This window comes from Acomys russatus, chromosome 22 (assembly GCF_903995435.1).
Source record: "Acomys russatus chromosome 22, mAcoRus1.1, whole genome shotgun sequence".
Classification (NCBI taxonomy): Eukaryota; Metazoa; Chordata; class Mammalia; order Rodentia; family Muridae; genus Acomys; species Acomys russatus.
The window spans coordinates 31,931,596-31,951,926 of NC_067158.1; positions in this window are offsets into that span (position 1 = coordinate 31,931,596).

A 20,331-nucleotide genomic window follows, 5' to 3' on the forward strand; every position below is an offset into this window, starting at 1 on the left:
CAAGACATACTGTACAGTTGTACTACTCAAAATAGTGTAAAGGAAGAAAAGAATAGATCAATGGTACATGATTGATAACCTCTGTCCAAAATGCCCACATACAGTCAGCTAACAGTTGATAGAACAGCAAAGCAAGTACAAACAAGTGACGAAGGTGCTTTCAGCAAATGGTGATAGAACAAATGCACAGGTGCACAAACACAAATGAAAAATGAAAGAAAATTCATTTAGACCAAGACCTTCAACCCTTCCCAAATGTTAATTGAAAATTGAGCATAGACATAAACATAAAATGCAAAGTTATAGAACCCCTGGATAATGACGGACTTGAAGTAGAGTAAGAACATTTCTTTCTAAAGATTTTATCTTATTTTTGGCATATACATTTATATTATTACACATAAATAAAAATTACATACAGCAAGAAGAACCACAAAACAACCAGGGGTTGTAAATGTTACATTCATGGCATTTTGGTAAATTGTATTTGGCAGCCTTGCAGAAAAAAAATCTTTCCTATCTTGGTGATGCTAAAATTCTGAGTAAGAATCAATATCTAACATATCTCATCTCTGTCAACTTAAAACATCTATCTAGACATAAAAACATCTTAACCCCTAAATAACTAAAGTTAATTTTAAGACTGAACTATGTGGTCTTCAACCCCATCAGAGACTTGAGAAGGAATGAAACTTAAATGTGGCAAACTAGCCACTGGGCAAAACATCCTTGTTTCTGCCACAGACAGAACTCTGCCTTAAAAATGGGCAAGCTTGGATGCAGGCAGAGTCGATGGCCAAACTCTGCCAAGACAAGGTAAGCCAGTCCTAAATAATTCCTGCCTTTCAAATATGTCTGTCAGATATATTGGGTCAAAGGCTGAAGATGTCGTTCCAATATTACAGAGAGTGCTGGGTGACTGTTCAGGCTGCAAACTGTCTCTGTCATTTTTTTTTCTCAATTTGGAAGCTGCTGACCTGGACTTCTGGTTCACTCAAGTAATTACGTTTCATTTTATTTCTTTATTTTTACTAAATCTATTTATTTTTAAATTGTTCCTTATTTTTATACATGAATATTGTGTTTACATTACTTATCTTCCTCTTCCTTCCAACTCCCCCTGTATGTCCCCTCTACCTCTCAAATATATGGCCTTTTTTTTCCTTTAATTGTTTTTGTGACACAAAGAGAGATACACACAGACACACACAAATGCATGTTTTCAACAAAAGGAAAAAAAGAAAAAGAAAAATGATACAGCCAATTGTAAGACACACTGGCAGTTTCTTACACAACTGAATACACATTTGCCATGTTGGTTAGCAATTGTGCTTATTAATATGTGCCCAGAGGAACACAAAACATATCTATAAAAACCTGAGCAGAAGTTTTTAGTTAATTTTTTATTTGAGAATTTCATATGTTCTGTATTTCTGTCTTTCCCATTATTCTTTATTCTCCAACTCTTCCCATGTCTCCCTGACTCCATCTCAATTTCAAGAGCTCTTCTTCTTTAACTACTACTGTCAGAAATACACATACTTTATTGAATCTATTCACTGTGTACATGTGCTTAGGGCTGAGCTGCATATATATAAGCATATAAGTATATATGTAACATTGATATGTATATAAAGATATATAAGTGCATATGTATTCTTCTAGGTACACATATGTGTATGCACATTTACATATACAAATATATGTATAGATATGAAATAAATAAAATGAAAATGATAATATTTGTGACAAGTAAATGATACACTGTAAAACTAAAAATAGTAGGGTTTGGAAATAGTAAAACCTTATGTGTGCATAGGGTCTAAAATTAATTCTTTGGATTGCTCTGATTGACTATTTTTAAAACACACTTTTATACCCCATTCTCATAAATGAACATAGTGTTTAAAATGAATATATATATTTTTGTAGCCTACAAATAAATATTATTTTGTAGCCCATGTAATAGTCCACTGAAGGATTTTAGAGTTTACTACTTTTATCCCAGTTTTATCTTCAGTACAATTACTTTCTAAAAGAAATCTCATATTTCCGATGAGAATATATGCCTAAATTATAGCAGAGATAATATAAGCAAAGTACAGAGTGAATGAACCATAGTTTTGCTATATCTATTAAAATTCTTTCATTTAGCCAAAGTTCATTTTTAAATGAAGTCTTTCAACAGCACTAAACCTATAATTTCCAGAATAACCATAGATGTTTGGTATAGTTGTAGACCTAATTGGCTTTGACACTGTCTTCATCCAGCCACACACCCATGCTTGATTCCACACAATTCTTACTAGGGTGTTAATCTAGACCGTAATTGCTCTCAACTGAGAATTTCATTTAGTTAAACAGATGGGGATGATCACCAGGTCAGCCTGGCCATCTGCTCTGCAGCTGAAAGCAGACTGCAAAGGAAGAACTATGAGGTCATAGGCTCGGTCAAGTGTTCTCTGCTGTGCAACCTATTGACTCTTGGAGATGACATTTAAATTTCCATACCAGAGAGAATAATGGACTGTAAGTGGCTAATACTACTCCAGCCAGAGCTTGAGTCATTCTCAAGTAGAAGTCAGGGTCTTAGAATGAATTTACATGGCTAAGCAACAAAAATAAAGAAGAGAATCTTCCCTGGTAAGCATGTCTCTCTTCATAAGGTAAAACCTTGATACATTTGCCAACAAAGCCTCTCTTGGCTTATAAGCTATGTTCAGAGATGTTTATAGGTCTTCCACTTCAGCTCTTACTCTGACACCATTTCCCTGTGGCTTGATTCAACATTCAGCCTATCCTTTTGGGAAATTAAGATGCTGACACTAGCTCTCTCTTTACCTACCAAAAATAGCTGAGAATGCATCAATGTCTGAAAAGCCACTCTTTGTGTTGTCAGAATGAGAGATAATTGCAGTTTTGTTATACTAACATTGACGGTACTTAATCTAATGATTAAGAACATGATATAGATAAAACCTTCAAAACACTGCTATCAAGTAATAACAGAGATGATTTAATGTAAGAGGCCAAGGGTAAAATATGAAATTGGTTAGGCTTTAAAACAAAAAGTGCAAAGCTTCCTATAGCTTCAATTACTAAAGTTATTTACAATATGTGTTCATAATTTTGTCTCAAATAATTTCAGCCAGATTCCTAAATCGAATGCATAGGCCAAGTAACTAAGGGTACTCTCTGGAAAGCTAACAAGAGTTACAGTGACAGAAGCAAGGACATGAGACTATCTGATTAAGAGTAGATGCATAGAGATAGTGAATAAATAAAACAAGCATTGATTACTTAGTTTAAGGATACAAATTAGAACAAATTATATTAATCCATGATTCTCATATGAAAAAAATTAAGAAAAGTCAAGCACATTGGATTAACTTATTCATAACTTTATATCTTTGTAAGTGTGTCCTGCCCTAATGACCTAGGGTCTTAAACTGATTCCTAGCTTTTGGTACTAAGCTGGCAAATTCTGAGCTATTCTAACCTGACGATACTGGATTATTGGACCTATGTCTCAGCCACTGGCCTTCTCAGTCTCTTCCTAGCTTCTCCTTCTTCATCTGTGTCCTTATGGTGACTTTGCCTCTCTGGTATCCACCTGAGATCACTCTTACCCTCGTCCCGGAAGTTCTGCCATTTTCTCTCCTGCCCAGCTATGACTGTTTAGCTCTTTATTTAACTAATCAGAAGGTGAGAGAGAACAATGTTTACAAGATACCAAGACATGAGATGCTTCATAATAATTATAATGCCAAAGCCCTGGCTTGTGCTCAGCTCTCTAGGTACAGGCATCAGCATTTGAATACACATTGCACAAGAACGTCTCTCTAACACATCATTGTCAGCCATATTAAACTTCTTGCAGCTCTGATGTATTAGAATGAGAGAGCTAAATTAGTGATTTAATGAATCTCTTTCTTTCTGGTAAACAGATCTCAACATAATACAGACTTAGCGTTAACCACACATCCCAGGGAAGGTAATTTTTGTCCGCATATGCCTGAATACACCACAAGGATTTTATCTTTCATATTGAGGTATAGAGCAAGCTGAAGCCTGAGTCCACAACCTCGAAAGTATATTTAAAGAAATCATCACTGCAGCATGCAGGGAGATGTGCAGAAGTCACAGAAGCATTTTACTGAACTCATCTCAATAAAGAATCAGTTAGCACTACCTGCACCCTGCTACCTTGTTTCCAGCTTGCTTTGTCTGAAAAGGCTTTTTGTTGTGGTTGTCCTGGCTACTACCCTTCACTCTCATCTTTATTCAGCTGTCTAGACTTATCTTTATAAAACTAGACCAAAGTCTATAGTTACATAAGGTTATATAAATTGAAGCACTTGCTGAAAACAATTGAGCATAACTGCTGAAATACCTTTTAATTGACAGAAGGGCTTTAAAGAGCTAAAAAAAAAAAAAAAAAACCCATGCCAAGCACCGTACAAATGTGTTTGAACTCAGTAAAATGAACACACTGTTGGAGAGTCAAGTAGCATTACAAAAATACTTCAAGTAGGTCTACAACGACCATAAACTTGAACTTAAGGTTATGTTATTTAATGTAATGGTGACAATTCCTTGAACAGTAACTGCCCAGTGAAAACAACTGCTTAGCCATATGTCCTATATGAGTTAGTTGTCAAGTTGTACTAAAATTCCTCAGGGGTCAGACATTCTGCAGTTTTCCATTATAAACTGTGGCTCTCATATTGCACTATATAGAGAATTGCTTTACTGATATCCCAAGATCTTAGATAAAGGTACACTTGAAATAAGCAATGCTACAGTAAGTTCAGGATAAAATAGATAATGTATATCCACCATAACTTTGCAAACGGAAGAAAAGTAGAGTAGGATATTACCATCACAGGCCAGCCTTAGTGTGGGTTGCATTAGTTCTTCCTGTGTATCATTTGAACAGGCCAAGACACAGAAAAGTGTTTTGGTCTCCAAATGCTGGTACCCCAAGGCACCTAAAATCAACAAATACCCAACTTCTGAATGAGACCAACTTACCTCAGTATTCACAAAGACACACGTTTTGTATCTACTTATTGTAAATTCAACTTTCCATTTTACTATGACATTTTAACTTATATCATTTTATTGTGTTTATTCACACTGTTCCTTCCTTTTCCTTTTCATGTATATTGCTGATGTTCTTATCCATTTAACTGAATTTACTTTCCCCATCTTGACTTTCTACATCAACTCTAGACTTCTTTGTGAATAGAACTCATCCTTGATTGTTCATCTTTGGAGTCAGTGATCAGTTTTACTAGTACACTTGAAAGCTTTTTAATTATTTTTAATTTGTTCAATTTACATCCTTATTGAAATCCCCTTCCTCATCACCTCCTGCTCCTACCCTCCCTCCCTCATCCCTCTCCCCTAAGTCCTCAGAAGAGGGGAGCTCTCCTTCCCTCACATCTGACCTATCTATTTCAGTTAGTGTGAATGTAGAATTTGAAGTAACTTTTGGGGAAATTAGCTTTTGCTCTTTTTTCTTTATATTACTTTTGTTTTTTGTTTTGTTTTGGTTTGGTTTTGGTTCTTTTAGATAGGGTCTCAAGTAACTAATTTGGCCTCAAACTCCTATGTAACCAAGGCCTTAAACTATTATCTTCCTTATACCTTTGGAGTACTGATATTTCAGGCATGGATTTCTACAACTGGTTTACTCAGTGCTGGGTGCTGAACCTAGTATTTCAATCACGCTAGTCAAGCACTGTACTAACTGATCCATATCTCATCCAAAAAGCAGGGGTTTTTTTCCTTGTTCATATTTCTTATACTTATTTAATCTAATTTTATATTTGTTTGCTTGAATATCTCTTTAGGTTAGGGGTGTGTGTGTGTGTGTGTGTGTGTGTGTGTGTGTGTGTGTGTGTGTGTGTGTATCTGCTGGTACATGCTCGCATGTGTGTACATGAACATGCAGGCCAGAGGCAGAAAGAAGATAGATTATTTCAGAAGTCATGTTACCACCAAGCTCTATTTCTTTTTATTGTTTGTTTGTTTGTTTGTTTTTTGAGTCACAGACTTTCTCTGACAAGCATCTCTCCAAGTAGTCTAGAATGGCTGACCAATTATTTAATTGTCTCTTTCTCCACAGATAGGACGTACCGCCTTGCCTGGCTTTTTAAAAATGAGATCTCTGCATCATTTTCAGGTCCTTGTGTTTGCATGCAAATAATTTTTGCACCAAGAAATCTGTTCATCCCATCTCTTTAGTTTTATTTAAGAGATTTTGTTTTGTTTTGTTTTGGGGTTTGTTGCTGCTGTTGTTGTTGTTTTGTTTTGAGCAGCTTGCCCTTGAGGGACATTTGATATGGTGTTGCTTGAGGTCAGAAGACTTATCCCAGAAGGAGGTGGCACCATTCTACAGACTGGGGTCCCAGACTGAACACAAGAATGAAAGAAGATGAGCAGTACCATCTACCCATCTCTGTTTCCTGAATGTAGATACAGTGCAACCAAATGCTGCTTCTCATAGTGCCCGCTTTTTCTACCATGATGGCCCTTTAAACTGTAAACCAAAATACCTCTTGAGGTCTTAATTTTCTTTGGTGTTGAAGTTTTACAATAAAAGAAATAACCAACAATCACCAATAACCATAAATTAGGAAATGGCAAAAAGAATGTAATGTCAGCTTTTGGAGTCTTTAGTTCCTTCTAATCCTCGGAGTGAGGGGGGTACTGCTATTTATTCTTGGTTCTTTTCTGTAGATTCCTGTCCTTTTTACCACACTTTTAAGGTATTTTTAATCACTACATTTGTAGATTTCTGAAGCTTTCTCTATCTCTTCTTCTCTTTAAGATATAATTGTTGTTGCTTGTTTTTGATAGTGGTGGTGGTAGTAGTGATTTTGTTTTGTTTTGTTTATTGTGTTTATTGTTTTGTTGTGTTTTTCTTATTCGGACCATTCTACGTCACAGGGTAAATGGAAGCATCTCAAATTTTCCAATTTACTTCGCTCTCCCTAAACAGTTTTAAGTATAGTGGCATTATCACTTAGTCTAGCTGACTAGGCATACGACAAAGAAAGAATCTTTAGAAAGAAGAAGTGACAGCAAAGAATTCACATAATTTCTGGGATTTGATTCATAACATGAAGCAAGTGAAAGGGCAATGGAGTCATTCCTCATATATGAGCTATAGCTCATGTTATTAGCTCTCCTGGATGTATGCTTTGTTCCCCTGTGTGAAAAACACAGTGCACATTTGTTAGTCTATCTGGCCCTGTCCTCAGTGTTGACTAATAAAAATATATTACAAGATCTACTGTGTCTAATTCAAACTTAAGCTCACACACTATGTTTATCTCTGCTCTTTCTTGCTGCCTCAGATTACCTAGAGAATTGTTACCAAGTCTTCTGCAAAATGATAGCAACAGGGCAACATCTAGTGCACTTTGGTCAAGCCACAGAAACTTATTGGACCAGCACAACTATGTCAATGAGCCTAGCCTAAAAAGCCAGCACACAGACCTGTAGGCTAACCAATTCTAATTACACATTTCTTCTCACACCCACATCTTTACCTCCCAGAAACCAAGTCTAATTCTTTTAAGCATTTCCCCCTTCAATGAGCACAATATTAATCATTTCAGTACATAGTGCTGGAAGATCATTTCAGAAGGAATAAGTAGGTCTGCTCCTGGAAGATTTGTAGTAAGTAAGAGTGTAAGAGTGTAGCTAAAGAGTCAACAATTTTTCAGCAACTCACAGCTGCCATCTGTTTTAGATCTCCTCGTGGTTTCCTCTCATGAACACTGGGTAATCTAGGCAGCTCACTCTCAGGAGTACTCTACATTTAACCTTAGAGAGCACAACATTTTGGCATTTTGTGAATATTCTATACTGTCCCCAACACATGCACATACACATGTGTATTGATGTATACACATCATTTACATATATTACAAGAATTATTTGTTTTATTATTTCCTAAAATATAGGCTACATAATATATAATTTTTTCTACCTCATATGCATGTATGAATATGTGTGTGTTTGTACAGGTATATATGTTTATATATTACATACATAGACATACACATTTATATGTATGTATATACATATATGTATGTGTATATATACATATATACATTTAATCCAGGTATAACTGGTATTAGTTTTATTGTTAGATTGGAAGTGGGCATCCACCAGCAATCTGTATGCTCTACATCAAAGCTTAAGGGAGAGGCAGCTGAGGGTTCTAGGTGCTCATCTGATTTGAAAGGAGACTTGGCTTTTGCCAGAAGAACCTGATGGACATGTCTGGAGATGCAAAGGGGGTGGATGGGAAGAGAGAACAAAGAAGGCTCAGAGATAAGTGATTTTTCAGATTATTTGCATATGGGTGGCAGAACTTTTCACAGTCCATGAGAAATTGAAAATTGAGTGTGGCATTTTCTGGCCATTGATTATGATGATTGAATTTTTTTTTTTTTAGGTCAAGCCATGTTGAAGGTATCAAGGCTTAAATGAAATCTCTGGTTCCAAGGAAAGTAAGAGTCAGGAAAAAGCAGGAGAAGTCCAGGAGTCTAATATTAATTGGAAAGAACACGTGGTTGGTTATAGAAAGAAAAATAATTCTTTTATTAAAAAATGGCAATAAAGAATTCTCAAGATAGAATGGAGCAGAGACAAGGAGGGATGAGGAAAGTGCTGCAGAACAGTCTCAATCTGAGAGCATCCCCAAGAGACCAAAATTTGTCAGAGAGCTACCCAGGATCTCAGTAGAGAGGCATCCTTCTTTGCAGAATGTAGTACCCAGGAGGATATGGGGAGACTGCCTGACATATCAGTATGACTTCTGTTAAGACAGCTAGTGAAAGAGACAGAGCAGGCAGCTCTCCGAGGACATTTCCCCAAGTAAGCAGAGACAGTGGTGGAACAGGTAGAAGAGAGGAGTGATTAAAGAGGCAGACTACATTTGGAGTCAAATAACATGAGTGGATGAAGCCAGTATAGGCAAATGATCCACTCCTAGTAGGGTCAAATTGGGAGTTTGGTTCAGTTAGAGGACTAAACCTTTGGGGCCCAAATGTATTCATCTTGGGTGTTGGCACCAGATGTAAGTGAAGGTGCAGTGAACCAACCTAATTAGGACACCTACCTGTAGAAAAAAGATTTGTTTGGGGAATCAAACTACCAGGCTGACTCCTTAGGGGGGGGTGTGGGGGCAGAAAACAGCCGGTGGTAGAAAAGGCCTTTTCAGTATTATTGGGAGCAGGTAGCCATGGTGCAAAGGCTTGTGATAAAGACTGGGAGGGGGTATCAGAAGCTCCACAAGGAGACTACCAAGGCTGGCGGATCCGGACCCACAGGGGCCGTCACAAACTGATGCACCAACCAAGGACATTATAAGCAGAGAATCTAGACCCCATGCTCAGATGTAGTTGATGGACAGCTCATTCTCCACATGGAGAGGGGGAGGGGAGAGCAGAGGAGTGCCTCTGACAGGAACTCTAGTGCCCTCCATTTGATCACTGACCCTTGGCAGAGAGGCCCTGTGGTAACAAGAGGAAGGGGAAGCAGGCTATCTAAATGAGCCCTGATAGGCTGTAGTCAGATGGTGGATGAGGAGGACCCCACTGGTCAGTGATCCAGGGGAGGGAAATAGGCCAGAAAAAAGAGGGAGGGTGGTAACATGAAGACAAGAGGGGATTACAATAGAGATGTAATGTAAATAAATTACAATAATAATGAAAAAAGAACAGCTTATGAGTTACAGAAGTGAAAGGGGCACAGGGAGAACAGCCTGGTAGCTAGCATGTGCTCTTTAGAATTGAGTAAGCTGTTCTGATTAATCAGGAACTACATCCTCTTGCCAGAGGTAGTGACTTTAGGGGTCATATAAGGGTAGTAATGGCCTTTCTAACAAACAAACACATGAATTACTAGATTTCTGAAGAATGACCATTTGTGCACCTGCTAGCAATTCTGTTACTTGGTCAGAATCGAGCTGAGGTGATCCCAGCCTGCATTTAAGATATTGTCACTTGCACTGCTATGTTTGGGGCTGGTTTGGGGACCTAACCATTATAAGCTATTTAATATATTTTCTGGTGTGGAATAGATTATTTATCCAAAATTCATATATTGAACAAATATCACACTGTCCTCCATATCTCTCATATAAATATATTCCTTGCACAAGTCAGTGCCTGTCAAGGCTTGAGATTAATGTGTACTCTGTCTTCTTCTTCTCATGTATCTTTCACTTTAAGAAAAGCATACTCAAAAAAAAAAAAAAAAAGAAAGAAAGAAAGAAAAGAAAGAAAGAAAGAAAAAAAGAACAGCATACTGCCTGAAAGACAGTCTAGATGTCTTTGTGTTGGAATTGTAAATCAATTCCCCACATGTCTCACTTTGCTTGTGCTTTCATTTAAACTTTTTAAATTTAGTTTTGAGATGATACTATATATATATATATATATATATATATATGAATTTTTTTATTTTTAACATAAACTTCAGAATAATGCTTTGACATCAAGGCTTATGGAGACTTGTAGTAACAGTACCTCAAATACCAAAGAATTAGCCCTGAAAACATATATATTAGTAGCATTATACAAATTTAGCAGGTTATATTTAGGAAAATATATGTTTATATGCATATATGTGTTAGGAATAATATATCATATTAAATACATGTATAGTGGTCATATATTCCTATGTGTATGTGCATGCACATGTAATATGCATACATATTTGCATATAACAATTAATAAAAATGAGGCCACAAATTTGGAAGAGAGCAAGGAGAGATATATGAGAGTGTTTGAAAGGAGGAAAGAGAAGAGAAATATGATGTAATTATATTATAATATCAAAAATAAGAGAAATATTTTATAAAGGAGAGTAGTGTTGTGAGATTGAATATTTCAAGACCTACAGATGCCACTTTATTTTCCTATTAAATTCCCACAAGGGGATCCTGTGCTCAGCTCTGCGTACAGAAGGCAAGGATGCCTCATTGATAGAAACACTAAATTCATTTCTCTCATAGATGGAGTACTGTTTTAAGAATTTGTTGACTGCAAGTTAAGGACCCTGTTTATAAAATGCTCCTCTATTATTCCTTCATATATGAACTGTTTTTTATACCTTGAAGCATTTGGTTCATGATAATCTATTTTAATTTTTGTTTTGATGGAACTCATTAAATTTCCTAATACCGCCATTAATATTTGTCAAATTCTTAGTACCCTGTGGCACACAGTGTAAAATGCTTTCCAGGCAATTGCCTATCTGATTCCCATAAAAGCACGACAAAATGGAGTAAACCCACAGGTTGCGAAAGTTGAGTTACTTCCTATATACATACTAATCAGTCACTTCTTAGGTGCTCTAGTTCTTGGCCAGCTGGATTCTGCCCATGTGCTTGTAACCTCTGCACTTCGTACAACTTGCCCTTCCGAACTACTGGATGAAATAGAATGACCCATTTGGGGGCTATAAGTTCTAGGGTTGGGGCTGTATTTAGTGGTCTCAATGAATTGGCCAGTGCTTTTTCATGTACCAGTGAATAGTAGTTCAAATACTGCCTTAGAAATGAGTATTTTTCATTGAAAATAAACATTTAAAATGTATCCTAGAAATATACACTGCACACTCATGTCCCCAAATGCAAAGTTTTACAAAAAGATTCCTAGATAATATCAGGAAATTAAAATGTCATTTGATGTCCTTCACACCAGTGCTATCTTATAACCAGAACTGAAAACTATTGTAGATTGTTGATTCTGGTGTTCTGAGCCTTATTTCTTCATTTTTATAAAATTCATGTTTAGATATGGGCAAAAGTACAACACACAGTCAAATTATTTATATATTCCAGCAGCTTTCAGATCTATGTGTATACCAATGTCCTCTGACTCTATAAATCATTTTGTACAACCCAGGAAGCATAGGACTCATCAGCATTGTGTCAGAATTCCTTTATGTTGCAATAATTTGTTCCCTGAATGAAATCTATCAACTTTAAAATCAAAGCTAGCCACACAGAAACAAGGAAAACACTATTCTTGCAGCCATTGAGAGCACCATTGTTCACAAAATATAAGTGTTTTTCAAACAAAAGGAACCAAAAACATTTAATGTCTTTGTAGCAATGATATCAAAGCCTGTTTTATTCCTTTCAATGAATGCTTGATAAACTTTTCTAATACAGTAACCATCATACAGGTCATAACAGAATATTGTGTTGGCAACAGTAATGCAAACAAAAGGTGAAATATCAGTGGCATTATTTTATAGAAAAATATATGTACACCCAGAATATTTAACAGTTTTTTAAAAGTTACACTAAGAGAAAACAAACAATTGCCTGCAAAAATACATTGGTAAGTATAAAATATTGAACAAAAATGTTTATGTATTCTTACTGCAACTTGAGGTTTTTTTTTCTTTCCTTCCATATTTATCATGTTAATGAGACAACTGTTGTCAGATTATTAGTACATATTATCCATATCCAAATACATTAGTTTCCCAATGTCCATTCCCTCTATTAGTCAGTCTGCTTCAATTTCAATAAAATATTATTATGTGACATTTATAAGCTGCTATTGGTCTCAAGTTTTGGTTGACTAAATTAAAATAAAACCATATGTACAAGAAAATTACCATTATATGGAGCTTATCTGGTAGAAATTGTGGTCATGACTATGTTCCAGTCTATAATAATTTTTTTTGAAGACTGCATTTAGATTTCACAAAACAAAAATTTGAAATTGTGTTAGCTAGGGTTTTGATTGCTGTGGTTTAATATGACTGAAGCAAGTTGGGAAGGAAAGGTGTATTTCATCTGACACTGGACAGTCCATCATCCAGGGAAATCAGGACATGAACCTGGAAACAGGAACATGAAGGAAAGGACTGATGCAGATGCCATTGAGGAGTGCTGCTTACTGGCTTGCTCCCTCCTGGTTGCTTAGTCTCGTTTTTATAGCACCCAGGACCACCAGCCTAAGGATAATACTGCCCACACTAAGCTAGGACCCACCCCATTAATCACCACTTGAGAAAATGAACCACAGGCTTGACCACAAGCCAATCTGATGAGGTCATTTTCTCAATAAAGATTCCATCTTAAATGACTCCATATCATGTCAGTTGACATAAGACTAGCCAACACAGAAGTTTATTATTATAATGAAAAGGCCTTGTCCAAGGAAGACTGGATAAAAATAAAAGTAATATAAAATGAGTGAGCTTATGGAATGGTAGGTAAAATTTGTGTATGCTTCAGAGTATATTAATGAAACAAACAATATCATAAACCTCACTTTGTACTACTAAAATCTGGTGAGGTCGTAGTTAGTGTCTATAATTGTTACTGTTATTTGAAAAGGCAACTAAGTATACATAAAATTTAAAGAGGAGCATAGTTTCCAGATAAGGGCTTTTTGTACATTGGATTGTGACTTTACACAATAAAACCAGAGTGGCAAAGTGGAAGCCACAGAGCTGTCCCTAACTGAGATGGGGAAATATTTGAAGGAGGGTGCTTTGAAAGAAAATATCAGGAGTGAACTTTTATACATCTCAGCACTAAGATGGCACAAAACTCATCCCTACCTATCCATGTTTTTTTTCCTACTTGTTACAAAAGAAAAAGAAACTATTTTATATACAGCTGGAAAAAGGGTAGACCATTCAAGACACTATGGAAATCAATACAGTGATTCTGAAAAATACTAAATTAGATCTACCGTATGAACCAAGTGGACCACTGCTTGATTTTGACCAATAAGGCTCCAATTTTTCAGAGATTTTTACACAACAGTACTTGTTGCAGTCCCACTCATAATAGCCTGGATATGGAGCCAAACCAGAGGAGAATCAATAGAGTGTGGCTAATGAAGAAATGCTATATATTGACATAATAGAATATCTTTAAACCACAAGGAAGAATTAAATTCTGAGACTTGCAACAAGGAAAAAAATAGGATACAATTCAAAGTAATCATATCAAAAACTTAAGCTAGTCTTAAAAGGACAAATATGTTTCTTCTCATTTTCATGTTCTAGAATTTGTAGGTACATAAAATAATGTAGTTGCTGGCAACATGAAACTGAACTTTCTGGAGAATAAAGAGGACTAAGGGGAAGGGAAAGAGAAGAGTAGAAGTGTAGTGAGTTATAAAAGCTATGCTCAAAATTAATGTGAATATGACCTTATATAACAATATAAAATAAAAATGAAAGAGAAGGTGAAAACACACATACACACACACACACGATGTTATAATCAGTGACACCAAATCTATTGTACCCCACCTCTATTCATAAGAGTTCACTGACCTTTGTTTCATGGTACATTTTCTGATTTCCCTAAGATTTATTTTTTTGTTTTACTCTGTTTTTTCCATATTTTATTGTTTTGTGATGTTTTGAATAGAATTCAGTGCCTTGCACATGCCAGGAAATCCTAAAGTAGAGCTGTGGCCTCCTGCACAGGCCTTTCCAGAAGCCTTTCTCTTCTCTTTCCTTTTTACATCAGTGTCCTTTGATGTGTGCCCTGGCTTTCTTTGCCTAGACCCTGTGTACCCCACTAATCATTACATCCACACACAGAATGAATCTGACTCCTTAGTCCAAATTTGTATTCTAGTTCCTACCATTTGTGCTGTGGCTTCCCCTTGTCCTGCAGTATGCCAAAACTTAAAAGCATATTTATTTCACTGTTCTGCCTTTAAAAAAACAGAACTTACTTTCAAAACTCGCTTAGCTGAAGACCCTACTCTACAACCTAGATTCCCTCAACTCTTGAACAAGTCAGGTTTGCAATCTGAGGAAGGACTTTAAAAGAATTGAAGGAGATAACAACCTGTTGAATGTACTGAAATAAAAGCTTTAACCCTATCTCTGATTAGAGTCCTTTTTCTATACCATAATAATGAGAGCAAAGGCACCTATCTTTTAGACTGTCTTACTCCTCTGAATGGTTGGTTATTGCCTCAGCTGAACATATATTCTAAAGACTTAATGTTGGATATAGTGAATCGCTCTATGAAATTGCATTCATAAACTTCAAATCACAGATGAAACCATACAGGACATAGGAACAAGAACAAGGAATAGAAACATAGTTTCAGGGAAAATATGAAACTATAATTACTTGAGCACTTTTCACAATTGCCCTCTTATTCTATCTCCTGTTGTTTAAGCAAAATGAGAATCAGCCTTGTTTCTTCATGCATGAAAGAACTGAAATACAGAAGTGTCGAGTACATTTCCCTAAATCACACATTTATAAGGCTATTGACTTAGGTTAAAACATTATTTCTCTAAAGTATCTTATTTCTGTTATTTCAAATTCATATATATATATTTCAATATAACTCAATATTCTTGCCAAATTAGCAATAAAGAAATATGTTTCATGCTATATTCTACTACATAAATTATTAGAGTAGAAAGTGGACAAGGAGTTATAGGCTCATAAGCATAAGGCGTCATGCTCTTTGCTCCTCATGTGCTATTTTGTCTCTTCATTCACTGTATTCACTATGATCATAACATTCTTAAAAATAATAATCTTAGGGAAATATGTCAGGAGTCCTTACTTATTAACGTTAGAAAAAGAATGAAATGATTTAAGGAAAGGAAAGGTTCTCAGGTATATATAGTTACATGAAAAAGAGATGGCCTGGAAAGACAATGAGGCAAATAGAAAAGACAGGCATACAACGAAGCTTCAGGTTGCTAGGGGTCACCTCCCTTTTTCTCATGCCTATGCATTACTACCCATTGGATTCCTAAGGACTGGGAGTTTTCCGTCAATGACTAATATTTCTCTATTACTGTTTCAAAGCTTCCAAATCTAATTATCATGCCCTAGTCACATATGTACACTATGATAAGTCAGTTCTGGTTAAGATATCTATCTTTTGGGAAACATTCCTATCTACTCTAAAATTCATGGTTGGGTTGAAAGTGGGGTCAAGAGCAATACATCAAGTGTTTACTTAGAACATTAGTAACTCACTACAGATTACACGACAACCACAGGTGAGCCTGAAGCCATATATTTTATGAGTGCTATCTCTTTAAATGTAATCTCACTAGGGAAATTTTTGATACAGAAAAGTGGGTGATTTATTTCCAAGTTTTATATATTTTAATTTCAAGTGAATTTGTGTTTTCTATGATCTTCCAAATATATCAGGAAGTAATCTACTGAATCTAGTAAACTATGAATTTTTAAAGAACTCAATGAATTAAAAAGAAATATTAAATCAGACCATATATTCTGATTTGAGGGGAAATGTATAAGCCTAAAGAGGGATGTGTGTAGTCAATAAATTATACATATTGCTCAATGGAAAAGCACTCCCCTAGTGATCATTAGCCTCTACGTTTGCCAGTAACCTCTCTCCCCTCCTCAGTACACTCATAACACAAGATATATGCTTATATATATATATATATATATATATATATGTATATGTACATATATATATATATATATATATATATATATATATATACACATATACTCTTATGCTAAATCATTCTTTTGGTGAATGAATCAATCTTTCTTCTGAAAAACAGCAGACATTTGAAATAAAACATTTGAAAAATATTTTTATATGCTTTCAATCAGTTTGAAATATAAAACTGTTTAAGGGAAATTATTAAATTATTGCCTGACTATATATGATTAAATATAGAAAAAATAAGGGCCATTTTTTTGTTTGTTTGTTTGGAATGTCCATCATGCTGGTCCTCCAGGCACTGTTGTGGAGAAGTTGTTTTGTTAAAACTTCAAAATAACTTAATATCTATACAATTTAAAATATAACACATCTCAAGCCTGTTCATACTGTTAGCTTTCCTATGTATTTTCTTACTTGATAAAACTAACTTTTCAAAAATTCAGGCTTAAATAAGATCATACATGCACAAAATTAAACTTAACACAAATTTTGTGACACAATAACTTAATCATTGAAAGGAAACAGTCTTAGGTTTTGTGCATCTGATGTGATGAGGCAAATATGATTTAAAATGCAAGAGACCCAAGAGAGCTTGTTTTATTCTTTAATGGGAAATATTAATGAAAAACCTGAAAAAATGGAAGTCAACACTCACTCCCAGGATTCACACACATTAGCGGCTATTTCTAAGAGGTTCCCATGATCTTAAACTTTCCTCTCACAGTTCCAGCAATTCTACCTTTGCATTCTCTGAAGACCACCATCCAGTAATGTTTCCCTAAGTGTTTAAGTTAAGCCTGGGTAAAATTGAAGGTCAGCATCCCATGGGTAATTTTAAACATTCTCAGCTTTCAAGAAGAGTAATAGGTTTTGTCTAAGGTTCAAGCACAAACCAATGTACTTCCAACTCCATCACAATGCACAATCTCTTCTGAACTAATATTCATCCTTAGACTTTCTGATGCTAAAATAGACATATTTCCATCACACTATCAAGTCTACACTTGATGGGGACAAGGTCCTCACTTGACGTCATTCACACTTCTGCTCGGTGGGGAGGCATGGTGCCACACAGAGGGAAGCAGGCTATCTGGATAAGACCTAATCAGCTGTGGCCATATGCTGAGGGAGGAGGTCCCCCTCTGTCAGAGGTCTAGGAGAGGGGAATAGAAAGAGCGACAGAGGGTGGAAATGGGCAGACACAAAGAAAGGGATAATACTCAGGATGTGATCTGAATAAATAATAGTAAATTTAAAATTTTTTTGAAGTACCTTCAAAGCATTTTGTAATTAGTTGGAAAGCTAATTGCATTGATGTTACTTGCTTGGCCACAGTACTATACATCGTGCTCACTTTTGTGTTGTCAAGACTGTGTGTTCTTCAAAAATGTAGTTCTAACCCCTGAGTCTTGGGAGGATGGCATATGATACAGGCCAGTGGATCTCAAAACTCCTAATACTGTAACCACTTAATACAGTTCCTCATGTAACGACTCCCAACCATAAAATTACTTTCATTTTCATTGCTACTTCATAACTATACTTTTGATACTATTATGAACCATAATGCAAGTATCTGTGTTTCCCAATGGTTTTCGGTAGGAAGAGTAGGAGGGTAAATGTGGGAGTTAAAACACGTAGTATGCAACTCTCAGTGAACTAACAAACAGGGAAATCTAAGGGTTCCTTATTAAAAATAGCCCCATCTTTGTCCCTAGATCAACTACATTGCACAATGGACCACGAGTTGGCTATTCTTAGTGGATCTAAGAAGAGTTTAAAGTAGTTTTTCTATAATGACTAAAGTTGATTGTCATTGTCACCAAGGCCGATTATTAGTTTATCTTTTGTAATGATGCTGCTCTGCTCAATTGATCTTTGTATTTCCTTCACTCTAGCTGTGGAAGAACAAAGACTTTTTGAGGTAAATAGTATAAAGGAAATGGAAGCAATAATTTTAAAAAGGAACAAATGATTAGGAACAGCTGCACAAATCTCATTTTCTACTTCCTCAGCCATCATTTTGTATATCAAATGAAAATAAGCTTGAAAGCCAGCTCATTTATGCCCGTGCCATCAGGGACAGCTTTATTGTGCTGCGCAAGGGAAGTGCAGAAACTGCTCATCCAAGTGTGGCAGCATACTAGGGGCTGGGCCAGGTTCTCCGCTCTCAAACCTTTGCGGATTGGATTTAAGGAGATGAGGGAGATATGAAAATGTACATTTAGGCTACCTGCTTCCCAGGCCAGAGTAGCCTCTGGGTTGCCAAGGAATTCCTTCTGGAGTTGGAGGCTGAGAGAAAATGATGAGTCGGGGGAAAGGAAATTTGAATAGGAAGAGTGTGATCCAATGGGCAGGGTTGGAGGCAATGCTGAAGCATGTGGTCCGCTACAAAGCTCTTTCTGCAATTGGGGGAATGGGTTCGGAGGATAGGAGGAGGAGGTGAGTATCTGCAGCCAGCCTATCTGCTTCTCAGACCTCAGTGGCCAGCAACTTCCGAGAGATTACCTACTGGAGTTGGAGGCTGAGATAGTGATGAATCATGGACACCAGCGGTTATGTCAGAGGCCGTTCTCACTCCCTTCACAACTGTGGAGAATGTGCTGTCCATTGGTTAGATCTAAACAGGGGATCAGGTTTACTCCAACAGCTTGTGCAGGCCCCCCTGGGTCTAGATCTGCCAGCCTTCATGGTCTCCTTTTGAGGCTTCTGAATCCTCTGGGACCTTCCATTGCCGGATTCTTTTAAGCTTTGCATTTTTTGAATAGCAGCTTCATAGTGTGTCAAGTTCCAACCAGGGTTCTTGGAAAAGATGGTGCGAGTTAGCTATGTATGAAGAATAGCACTGATTTTATCTATATACCATAAGTTTTCATGTTTATTTGGCCAATAACTTTAAAACACAACTGTAAAGCTATCTTTAGTGTTTTGACTCATGGCCAAGAGTTGAAACCTGAACCAATAAGATAATTCTGTTTTCTATTTTTTTTTTTTTCATTCTCCAACTGGGAGTCTCCCTCTTCTATGGTCTGAATAATGATTCCTACACAGCATTAGCATGATTCATTACTCATTCACAAGCATGGAGCTAGGAGGGAGGGGCCAAGTCATGAGGACGGAGTCCTTGTAGTTGGAATTAGAGCCCTTTTAAAAGAGGCTGAAGACACCTCATGCTTCTTTTTGCCATTGTTAAGAAAAACCAAGTTATATATGAACCATGACCTACATATTCACCAGATGTCAAATGCTCTAGAACCATGATTTTGGGTTTACTAATCTCTAGAACTACACGACATTAACTTGTAGCATACAAGTCACTCAACCGATGGCATTTTGTTTCCAAAGATCACCTGAACAAAAATGCTGGTGAAAGCGTAATAATGAGCTTATAGTTACTATTTTACAGGGCTGAAGATTAAACCAAGGCCTTGTGGGAGCGGGAACAAGCATTCTACCAGTGAGCTAGATCTCCAGTTTCTTTTTTTTTTTTTTTTAACACATTTTTATTGAAAAATAAAATAATTCATATTACATTTCATTTTCTATCCCATCCCATACATCCTCCCATTCCTCCCTCCCTCCCACTTTCACCCCAGTCCCCTTCCCTATGACTTTTACCAGGGGGAACTCCTCCCCCTGAATATGGTGCTAGGGTATCAAGTCTCTTCTTGGTAGTCCACTATCCTTCCTCCGAGTGCCATTGGGCCTCCCCCACAAAGGGACATGGCCAAATATGGGGCACCAGAGATCCTGTGAAAGTCAGTCCCCAGTCTCCACTTAACTGTGGAGAATGTTCTGTCCCTTCTGGGTAGGGGTTTGATGATGACTGCACGTTTTCCTCAAGACCCAGCTA